This window comes from Myodes glareolus, chromosome 11, assembly GCF_982192425.1.
Source record: "Myodes glareolus chromosome 11, mMyoGla1.1, whole genome shotgun sequence".
In the NCBI taxonomy this organism is placed as follows: domain Eukaryota; kingdom Metazoa; phylum Chordata; class Mammalia; order Rodentia; family Cricetidae; genus Myodes; species Myodes glareolus.
In genome coordinates this window covers 68,376,726-68,387,924 of record NC_142036.1, presented here as the reverse complement: position 1 = coordinate 68,387,924, position 11,199 = coordinate 68,376,726, and the positions used below count along the sequence as shown (strand labels likewise).

Sequence of the window (11,199 nt, the reverse complement as noted above, 5' to 3'; positions counted from 1 at the left end):
GGGTGATGGGGTGCAACCAGCTAAAGCATGCCCTGTAATGTGACTTCAATTAGATGGGACACAAACTGACCCAACAGCCAGAGTAGACAAGCCCAAAGTTACAACCAGAGAGTCTTCCGTCAATGACTGAGAGAACAGCCAGACAGAAACTGAGTAGCAGAGCCTGGAGTGGTGGCTCGGTGACTAAGAGCACGGGCTACTCTTCAGAGGACCCAGGTTTGATTCCTAGCACCAACTTGTGAAACTCCAATTCCAGGGGATCCAATGATCTCTTCTGGCCTCTGTGGGCACCAGGCACGCATGTGCTGCACAGATGTACCTGCAAGCGAAACATCCACACCTTGAAAGAAAGAAAAGGAGGATAGATGAGACAACACTATTACCAACTTGATCTAGTTGACAGTTTAAGGAAATTTTATCAATTAACAACAAAATGCACATTCTCCACATTCACATCAAGCGTTCATGAAGATAACCCACATGGGGGGGGCATAGAATATCATCTCTAAAGGTCTATCACTTGGGGCTTAAAGACTTATTGGCTCTTAACTGGCTTTCAGCACCCACTTGGTGGCTCACAGTTCCAGGGGATTCAACGCCTTCTTCTGACCTCTGGTCACCAAACACATTGAAAGAAGTGAGAAACTGCTGTGCGGGTCTGGAAGCGCAGTTCAAGGGTAGAACGAGGAGGCCCTGGACTCAGTGACTACAATAAAACAATACAATTGAATTGGAACAAAAAGCATCAAAACTTATAGACGTCTCTTAAGGTCGTGCCTAGTGGGACATTAATAGCACTAGGGCCTCCTATGGTCGGTTTTAAGGCCAGCTTGTCACAAATTATAATCACCTGAGCTGTACCATTCCTCATCTAGGGAATGGTACTGACTGCCTTGATTGACGTGAGAAGACCCGCCCTATTGTGGGCGGCACCCCCAGGAGGCAGGCCAGAGAGGAAGTGTATTAAGAGGGGAGTTTAGTCTCATCTTTTGCGCATGCTGGGTCTTTCTTCTTGCCGCGGTGTGTGTGTGTTTCGGGGCGGGGGAGTTCATTCGCCCCTTTGCTCCTGTCCCTGATTGACTCCTTCGCAGATGGCAGAACCAGGATTTCCAAGCTTTCATCGTGGAAGAGGGATCCGTGACTCTCCAGGAAACCACAGGGCTTCCAGTGCTAGATAGGTACCACTGCCCTATGAACCAAGAAATTACCTACCAGTTCCTCCCCCAACCCCACCAGTGAGAGACAGCTGTTGTGAGGTTACCCCAAGTAGGCATTCAGTTTCCAGGTCCCAGTTGGAGTAACTGCCTGGTTCCCAGCTTTTTAGGTGTGGTTTGGCTGTTGTTACTATTTGAAAGCTCACTTAATAAATTCTCACACACACACACACACACACACACACACACACACACACACACACACACACACACACCTATATTAGGAGAGAAGAAGAGCTGTGTGTGAGGCTCTTACCTGTACTTTTAGCTACTCAGAAGGCTGGGGCGGGAGGATCACTTGTGTTAGACCCTTTTTCAGCAAAAGCCCCAAATTACCAACCAGCCAGCCAACCAACCAATGAGAAAAAAATCTCAAATAAATGACCTTTGCTTCCACTTCAGCAAACTAGGAGAAGGGCAAATGATGCTTAGGCAAGAGAAGAGGGGCTGGAGAGATGACTCGGGACTTAAAAGCCTTTGGTGCTCGCGAGAGGACCTGAGCTCAGTTCCCGTTACCCACAGGAGGCGGCTCGCAGTCATCTCTCACTCTGGAGGTGTGGTGTCCTTTTCTGGCCTCCAGAGGAACTGCGTCCATGTGCTGCGCATAACAGAAACCAGGCAGGCAGGCACACATGCAGGCACAATTAAAAACACAGAAATTAATTAAAAAATAGAAGAGAAGAAAAACAGCAGACACATGTTAGTGAAACACACAACTGATTGTTTAAGAACATTGATGACTTCTGGTTAGAGTGATAAAGGAAAAATGGAAGTGGTGTACATCTTTAATCCCAGCACTCAGGTTGGGAAGGAAGGTGGACCAGCTCAACCAGAGATACACAGTGAGACCCTGCCTGCTTTTAAAAAGTATACACTTTGTGTGTATGTGTGTGTGTGTGTGTGTGTGTGTGTGTGTGCACTCCCATGAGTGCAAGTGTTGGTAGAGGCTAGGGGGAACTAGAGTCACAGGCAGCTCTGTGTCGCCTGATGTGGGTGCTGGGAATGGAACTCAGGTCCTCTGGAAGAGCAGCATATGCTCTTAGACAAAGAGCCATCTTTCTAGCCCTATGAAACCCTGTCTTAAAAAAGAAAACAGAAAGAAATGAAAATATACAAATTGCTATGGTCAGTCATCTAGCTATTGAAAGAATTATTTCAAATAATCTTATGGCAACAAACTTGATAGCTGACATAACATGGACAAGTTCCTTGAAAGAGATGAATTACTGAAGCTAACTCAAGACAATTAGATTAGCAGACTAGTTAGTCCTAGGTTTACTAAGGAAGTAGCTACGAAGTAGAATATGTATTCATTGTGCATTCAAACCTCCCAAAAGACAGCTCTAGAATCAGGTGGCTCCTTGGAGAATTCTGCCAAACATTTAAGGAAAATTAATACCAGTACCACATCATACATCTGTGAGGTTAATATGTAGGAGCACATCATTTCACTCGTGAGATCAGCAGTACCCAGATACCAGAGTTACTGTAAGAGAAGAAAGCTATCGATTCCCTCACAAATACATTTTCCTCCTGACCACTCTTCATAGTTCCCACAAGTACAAGGAGATCCTCCCCACCTCCCTGTCAACTAGCTTCATGTTCTCGTGCTCTGTCTCTGCCTCTCTCAAAAACCCACAAAACAAGGAAAACGAAGGTTGAAATAAACAAAAAACACAATAAGACAAAAATAATGGCAACACACACACATACACACACATACACACAACATGGAATGTGTTTCATGGTCAACCATTCCTGGAGTTTGGTTGATGGACTTAGTGACATTTCGCTGAAGACAATTTTCCATTTCCAGGCAAGAAACAATTGCAAATAACTTCTTGGTTGGCCCAGTCTGACTGATGACCTTAAACTCCTGATCCTTCTGCCTCCAACACCCACGTGTTGAGATTGTAGACATAAAGCAACACCCTTGTCTTGGTCAGCGTCTCTCCAGGTGTTGTTCCAGTACCACACTCCATGTGGCATTGGAAGTCCTAGTTAGCTAATTCACACAAGATAAAGAAGCAAAAGGCATCCTGATGGAAAAGAAGAACTAATAACAATCCCCCATTAAAGTTCAGAAAATACTGTAGAAGAGTGGGTAGAAAGATTGTAAGAGCCAGAGGATCAGGGGTGGGGCAGGGATGCTGTGGGATGCTGTCCTCTGGACATGGTATGGGTGGGATGCTGTCCTCTGGACATGGTAGGTTGGGATGCTGTCCTCTGGACATGGTAGGTTGGGATGCTGTCCTCTGGACATGGTATGGTTGGGATGCTGTCCTCTGGACATGGTATGGTTGTGATGCTGTCCTCTGGACATGGTATGGTTGGGATGCTGTCCTCTGGACATGGTATGGTTGGGATGCTGTCCTCTGGACATGGTATGGTTGTGATGCTGTCCTCTGGACATGGTATGGTTGGGATGCTGTCCTTTGGACATGGTATGGTTGGGATGCTGTCCTCTGGACATGGTATGGTTGGGATGCTGTCCTCTGGACATAGTATGATTGCTGCCCACAGGAACTCACATTAGCAGTGGTCACCTACACAAGGCCCTTGAATGCTCAAGCCAATTAAAAATTACAGTCTTGTGGGAGTTTCCTGAGACCCCCACTCCTAGATGAGAAGCTAGTGACAGTTATTGGCTGCTGGGGGAGAAAGAGTCCCTTTTCTTTAGGAGTGTGATCACTGAAAGACTGTGTGTTCCCTAGTGGGTGACCATGGCCAGTGTGCATATGGACAGCACTGACTGGACACAGCTGGTTAAAAATGGAAATAAATACATGAAAAGTCATAAAAGGAGGACATGAAGTTGGGATAAAGACATGATGGAGAAAGTCCCGGGGATAGTCGGAGGCAGGAGTAAGGATGAATATGATCAATAAACATTTTATGTATGTATGATGTTTAAAGAAATAAAGAAAAAAGATATGAAGAACTTAAATGGTCTCATTAGTTGATGATATGGTGTCCGAAAAAGAAAATCCGATGGATTCTATAAAATGATGGTAAATCAGGGTATTACAAGGTTAAAGAGTGGAAGATCTTCAGTTTATATGCTATAATTTTTACTGTATATTCTATTATATAACATATTATATTTTTACAAAATTAGAAACTGAACTAGTTAAGAGCATTTACACAGCATTCAAACTATGAAACATGTAGAAATAAATTTGACAAAAGATGTGCATGCATTGCTAAGAGAAATTAAATATTTAAGTAAAGAGATGTATCAATATTGTTAATACAGATTCAAGATTGTTACAATATAAAATCTTCCCAAATGTTGTCAGTTCAATTAAAAAAATATCACAATCTGGATAGTGGCACATGCCTGTAATCCCAGCAGTGGGGAGACAGAGGCAAGCAGTTCATGAGTTTGAGACTAACCTCAGCTATACAGTGAGATTCTGCCTTGAAAAAAAAGTCTCAGTACAAAATTTTATACAAATAAAACAGCTGATCTTCAGGATTTTATAGAAATTCAGAGGATATATAGAGTAGCCCAAATAATTTTGGAGTAACCCCAGAGTCATGGGTTAATATGATCCTTGGTCAAGGATTATTATGATGTTGTAGCAATCAAGACATTGTGGACCTTGGGGTAAAAGATAAATAGACCAACAGAGGATGGGTGTGATAGTCCCAAGGGAGTCTAAGTCAGATCCAATAGCTAAGCCTTCACATCCCTGTTTACCAAGGCATGGTTCTCATAGTTATCACCCCTTTTCTTCAGTATAAATTTTGTGTGGCCTAAGCACACGGTGCCCTAACTCCTGAGTTAAATCCCACCTGAGTGTCGAAAGACCTCATCACTCTCAAAGATACCCAGATTTTCCTGCATCATGATGAGAGACTGTCGTGGTGATCCCATGTCCGTATACATATGTCCAAACTGCCAAACTGTGCACGTAATATTGTCTTAGCCACTGCTCACTTGCTATACACAGAGACACAATGACCAAGGCAACTCTTCTAAAAGAAAACATTTAGTGGAGGGCGTGTGTTTCAGAGTGTTAGTCCATAGTCGTCGTGGCAGGAAGCATGATGGTACACAGGCAGATGAGGTGCTGGAGAGGTAGCTGATCAGCAGGAAGTGGGCAGAGAGAACGACCCTGGGTCCGGCATGAGCTTTTGAAACCTCAAAGCCCATTCCCAGTGACACACCTCCTCTGACAAGGCCACACCTCCTAATCTCCAAACAGTCCAGCAACTGGGAACTAAGCATGAAAATATGTGCACCTATGGGGACCTTTTTCATTCAGTCTACCACACTCACCAGTTCATTCTTCCTTCTTCAACTGGGAGTGGGTAGTGATTGAGGTGAATTCCTTAGACTGTCTTTTAAATGTAAACTGCTAATTTTGGAGTCACAAAAGGTCAAGGTCACTAAATCACAATTCGTTGAAGCAGGGTTGCTATGCAATTGCCTTTGGCTATTATGCAAGGAGTGACAGTCAAGAGTTCTAGACCAAAAACAGATTTCAAAAATCTTTTTGTCTTTCTTTCTGTTATAGAAACAATAGTGACGAACCCTTCACAGCGCCACTTTGACGGAATGTGTAGACACCCGAAATTGGCTCATTGCACTCTGACTCACCTCCTCTCAGACGCTCGGCAGGCAGTGTGCAGGTCAAGGAGCTCCGGAAAGCAAGCACATCGAGGTCACATCTAACCTGTTGGGATTCCTAGCAACCCCACGAACCCTGGGCATGTATGTACAGAAGAGAGAAGCTCAAAGTTTGCTCTTTGTGCAGCAAATTTCCTTTGTTGCAAATAACATCACCATGACTACAGTATGGGAAACATCTCTGGAGAATCACTGGTGCTTGGGAATCCTGGATTGCAGAGGTTGTCTATGAAATTTGTCTTTAAGGGTTACTGAAAATTTGAGAATGTTATTGTTTTTTTTTTTTTTCCTCTAAGTTACTACCCATGAGTTAAAGAAACTGACTCTGGAGACTGAGTTGCCACTCCAAAATGGCTCCACAACTGTTTAGTCCATTGCATCTCAATCCCGAAGGAGAGACGTGACCTTTGCGGCAGTGTGCTCTGTATCCATGTCCTTCTGGTTGCCCTCGGTTGTCGGGAGCCTTTAGTTCCTGCTGAACCACGAGGTGGCTGACAGAGAATCTAACATAATTGTACTGGCCCCTTCTGTGACATTCTGAGAACTAAAGGAAGCTTCTAATGCTGCAACAGGGTAGTAGATACAAAAAAGCCAGCGGGCATTACCTTCCCTTCTCTCTCCTTTTATTATGCACATGGATGGCAGGCATATAATGAGGTGAGTGGCTGACACTTCCAGTGAGAGTCAGTCTGGGAAGAGCATTGTTTGGGATGGCTATTGAGTTGCTTCTCTTTCAACCCTGACTGCAGTGTCCTGATCTTGGCTGACACCTCTGTGAATGTGTGGTTTTCATTTTTGCAGTGTTAGCATTCAAAGTAGGTGGGGAAAGATCTTGTATGATACTTGTTAAATGTCTATCCTTGAAAACAATACAATTATGTCTAACAAGCTAGCGAATCTGGATGTATGTATATTATATATTTAGACACTTATTTTGATAGCAAACTATAAAGTACAACATAAATTTCACCAGTAATAATATTCTTCATCTTATTTTCCAAGTCATAAATTGCTGTTATGTGTATCCTATTGGTTTTAATATTAAATAATTCATATTTTTTATTTTAGTTTGATCTTGGGTGTAATAATTCCAGTATTTGTCATATTTGTAGCAATTTTTATTTTAAAGTCAAAATATTTGAAACTAGCTGGGTGTGTTGGCTCATGTCTGTAACCACAGTATTCAGGAAGCTGAGGCAAGAGGATTCTCAAGAGTCTGAATCCAGCCTGGGCTACATAGTGAGTTCCAGGACAGCTTATTCTATGGAGCAAGACTCTGTCTCAAAACAACAACAACAACAACCAAGAAACCAAACTCAAATCAAGCCAGACCCAAGCAAACTATTTAAAAATATTTACTTTGGGAGTTATTAGAGTTTAGTTCTAAAGGTATGAAAATAAAGGGTCACAAAGATAATTTTTTGGCTTTATGAAAGCCATGTTGTAAGTAAAGTTTCTGTGTGCGTGTGTGTGTGTGTGTGCATGCGGACAAAGTAAGTCTGAGTCTCCCTTAATTTGGGTCCTTACATGGCTCCTGTTGAGGGGTTTGCTGTGTGGTTTGGTTTACTACTTTCTGGTGGTCACGACATTTCTCTTTGACTTGAATGTGGGCGTGGCCTATGACTGTATTGTTTAGATGTAGCCAATACACCAAATCAACTGGTTTTAAGTCAATCCAGAAATTATTAGGGTGGGCTTGGTTTTATAGGTGAAAAGCGTTTAAGAGAGGAATGGCGCTCTCCCTGAGGTGAGAGACCCTCTGTCTTAATGGGTTTGAATAAATAAACTGTCCTGAAGTAAGTGACCATGGTGAAGCAACCCCTACTGCTAAGTACTGTGGTCTTTTAGGGAGCTCAGGTGGCCTTCAGCAAGAAACTCAGTCTCACAGTGGCAGGTTCCCCACCATGGAGGAAGCTCTACACAGTTAAAAATTAAAGAGCAGATGTGGAGAGGACTCTCCCAAGCCAACCTAACCAAGTTTTTGAGCAAAATCCAAGGGATTAGGATTCAGCCATACAAGATGTGTCCTCTCCTCTCCCTCAGGGGCAGTTAGCAGTCAGCTCAAACGTGGGACCTTGTTGGGCAAAGTGAACCAGTTCCTTCCTGACGACCCCACAACACAGCTCTGTAGAATGCTGGGGAGATTATTTGGTGGATACAGGCAGTGCTTATTGGTGGAGGTTACACACTGTGTATGTGTTTGGAAGAAACTGGCCACTTGGTTATTCTGTAGCCGTTCCCCTGTTCAGTTTTTCACCTTTTGTCTTCTTTAAGGGGTGACTGACACTGGAGGGCAGGCTGTTCTCTTAACGCCCTTGATCCATGTCTAGGGCAGAGAAGGGACTTAATAAATATCTGTGAGTTTACATGTTTAGCATATACATGTTTAGCATATACTAGAAACTCCTAATTTTTTTGTAGTCAGAGTGTAGAAGAAACTCATACTTTTCATTATTTTCTTAACTGTTAAACAAGAAACAGTTTTTGATGCCAGTATTGTACATTTTTAGTAGACTTTGAATTCTGTCTGCGACAGTGAGTATATTTATAAAACATTTTTTCTTCTCTGTGTGTGTCTTCGTGTGTGTGTTATGAATACTCAAAAATTTTTAAAAGGATCGTTCTTGGCACATGGAAACCATTCATTTTACTTCTTATTTTTAAATATTGACATGTCTTGGTGTGATTGACCCACACATTTTAATTTCCATTCATAAAACTAGGAGCCTGATACTTTCTCTTCTTTTCGTAGAAGTGATGTGCTAACGATTGTTACCACATACCTTGATTTTCACACCCCTATTATAGGTTGCTCAAAATACGCTTGTGCATAGTTAACCATTTGAATTCCAAACAACACCAGATATTTCTGCTGTCATCCTGTGAGACACCCCTTCATGCCCTTAGCATTCTCAGCGGAACAAAGCGCTACAAAGAAAATCACGCTCGTCCAGAGAGAAGAAGGAAAGGTATATTTTATACATCTTTCTTGCCAATATCACAATGACATCATTTCTATCTCAAAGGACCAAATATTATCTGCATTAAATCTAGGTACGCCTCCGGTGCAGATCCTTGCATGTTTAAAGGTAGCCGCCAAAATACTCTCCGTGGGCAATCTTTATCTCGTTCTGGAGAGCCAGTTCAATTCTTTTCAAATGAAATTGCAACCTAGTTAACACTAAGTATTCCTTTAGAAACAGAATGGAAGAGTGAAGAAGATTAAAAGAGAAAACGGCCCTAAACGTGACCCACTCTTCTGGTTGGAAGCTTTAAAGAGACATGCAAAGAAGCGCAGAACAGAGATCTTCATTTCACCCGAGTGAAGTGGGTACCGTTTGCGTGAAACGCTGCAATTTCTCCAGAGTAATCCAAAAATGTATTTAGACCATTGTTAGCAAAGTTCACACCAAGTTTCTTCAAAACAGCTTTGAATCTTTTAAAAAATGACTTCGGAGTAACTGTAAAGCAGAAGGAGGAAAATATTTTGATAGCAGAAAGTATTTTGCGGGAACCATCGGCAGGCTCATGATTCCAGCAAGACTCAGGGTTGCTCTAGGGATGCTTTAGTCCTTCCTAAAATCTTCTGCTGCAAATCGATTACAATACCCTGAAGCATAAGTCGTAGTGAATGAATATTTACATATTAGGCTTTCTCAAGAATTGTTGCGGACGTTAGAAGTAGCCTTAAATGGTTAGAGTAGTCTTTTATCTGCTTAATTTTTTTTCTTGTGAAGAAGAATATGGAACCCTTTATGCATTTTCGCGTCATTCTCACACAGGAACCGTGGTAATTTTTTTCTCTATTGCTCCAATTTTAGTGTATGTGCCTCCAAAGGGTGTATATCTGCTTGAATTTCATCTGCTTGAATTTCCAAAGAAATCAAACTTAGTTTTACCCTCTTTTCTGGTGTTTCCATATCTCACAAAGGGGCAATAGAGTGAAGCCGCACCATAATAAAGCCTTAGATGCAGCTTTGGCCGAACGGTGGTGGCAAATGCCGGTAACCTTAGGACTCCCTGGCCCTGAAGTAAGACCTCGTTTTAAATAAACAAAAACAAACAGAAGAGGAAAACATGTTTGGAAAACGCAACTTTTAGAAATTATTTTCCTTTGTGTGGGTCTGGCAATCAAAGCCAAGGCTGTTGACACGCTAAGCAAGGGCTGGAACATTGAGTCACACTTGTAGCCCTGGGTCTTGATAATTCTTAACTAAAATTATCTTATGAAATATTTGATTATTCATATACTTGTTATTTTCACACTAACAAGATTTCAGACAAGAAAAATTCACATGTAGAACTGGCAAGTATATATCAATTTGAATACAAAATGCTACCTGTGCTAATATTTTCTGATGTCATAGGTATAAATGCTGTTTTTCATTTAAATTACTTTTATTAAGTGTGTGTGTTTAAGATGTCACATGTGTAGAGGACAGAGGAAAGCCCATGTGAATTGTTTCTCTCCTTCCTGGGATCTGGGGTTGAATGCAGGTTTTCAGGCTTGGTGACAAGTTCCTTTACCTTCTCAACCAGCTCACTGACCTCCAAATTCAAGTATTGTTAATTGATAATTACTATACTTCCAAAATCTAACTATTAGTGAGTTTCAATGTGGTCTATAAAACACTATACTCATAGGAGCAACAAAATATGAATATGAACAGTTTCTTTTAGGGTATGGGTTTTACTTCACACATCTGCAAGCCAAGCATTTGGAAACCTGAGGCAGGAGAATTCAAGGCTAGCCTTGGCTATGCAGTGAGTTCAAGGTCAGCCTGGGCTACGTGATACCCTGCTTTAAAAACAAAACAAAACAAAATAATGGTGATAATGGATAAAGTCAGTAAAATAGAAATAAGACAGTAAGTGCTACATGAGAAGAGCGACTTAGAAAGAGCCCTTTTCTAGCAAAACCAGCCAAGCTTCAGCTTTCTAGTCAGAATAACATGCATTTTGGGAGACGTAAACTGCCAATCAGAGCCGGACACGGAGAAAGCAGCATTATTGTCAGCCCTTGTTTGCTTTGCTGTGGACAGTGTGCACAAACTTGGAGGCCAGATGACCCCAGTGCTTCTCTGGCCTCCCCCTCTGCTGGGGAATATTATTTTAAGGTGTGCTGCGTTTGTTTACGCTGCGTTTGTTTAACTCTGTTAAACAAGCTGTGTTACTGTGCCTGTCTAAAACACCTGATGGGCCTAATAAAGAGATGAGCCAGCCAGCCAGCCAGCCAGCCAGCCAGCCAGCCAGCCAGCCATGGAGTAAGAAGGAAAGTATGATATGAAGATATAAGCCCAGAGGCAAAAGGTAGACAGGTTAAGAAAAGCCGGCAAGAAACAAGCCAAG

The 11,199-nt window shown here is 42.2% G+C and overlaps 1 non-coding gene across 1 annotated transcript; it reads right to left on the bottom strand.

Annotated features, from left to right (window-relative positions):
• Positions 1-9,587: 9,587 nt before the first annotated feature.
• On the bottom strand, positions 9,588-9,693 carry LOC146892411 (U6 spliceosomal RNA). Its single transcript, XR_015004643.1, has one exon. It is a non-coding gene; the product is annotated as a U6 spliceosomal RNA (small nuclear RNA).
• Between the last annotated feature and the right edge of the window lie 1,506 nt (positions 9,694-11,199).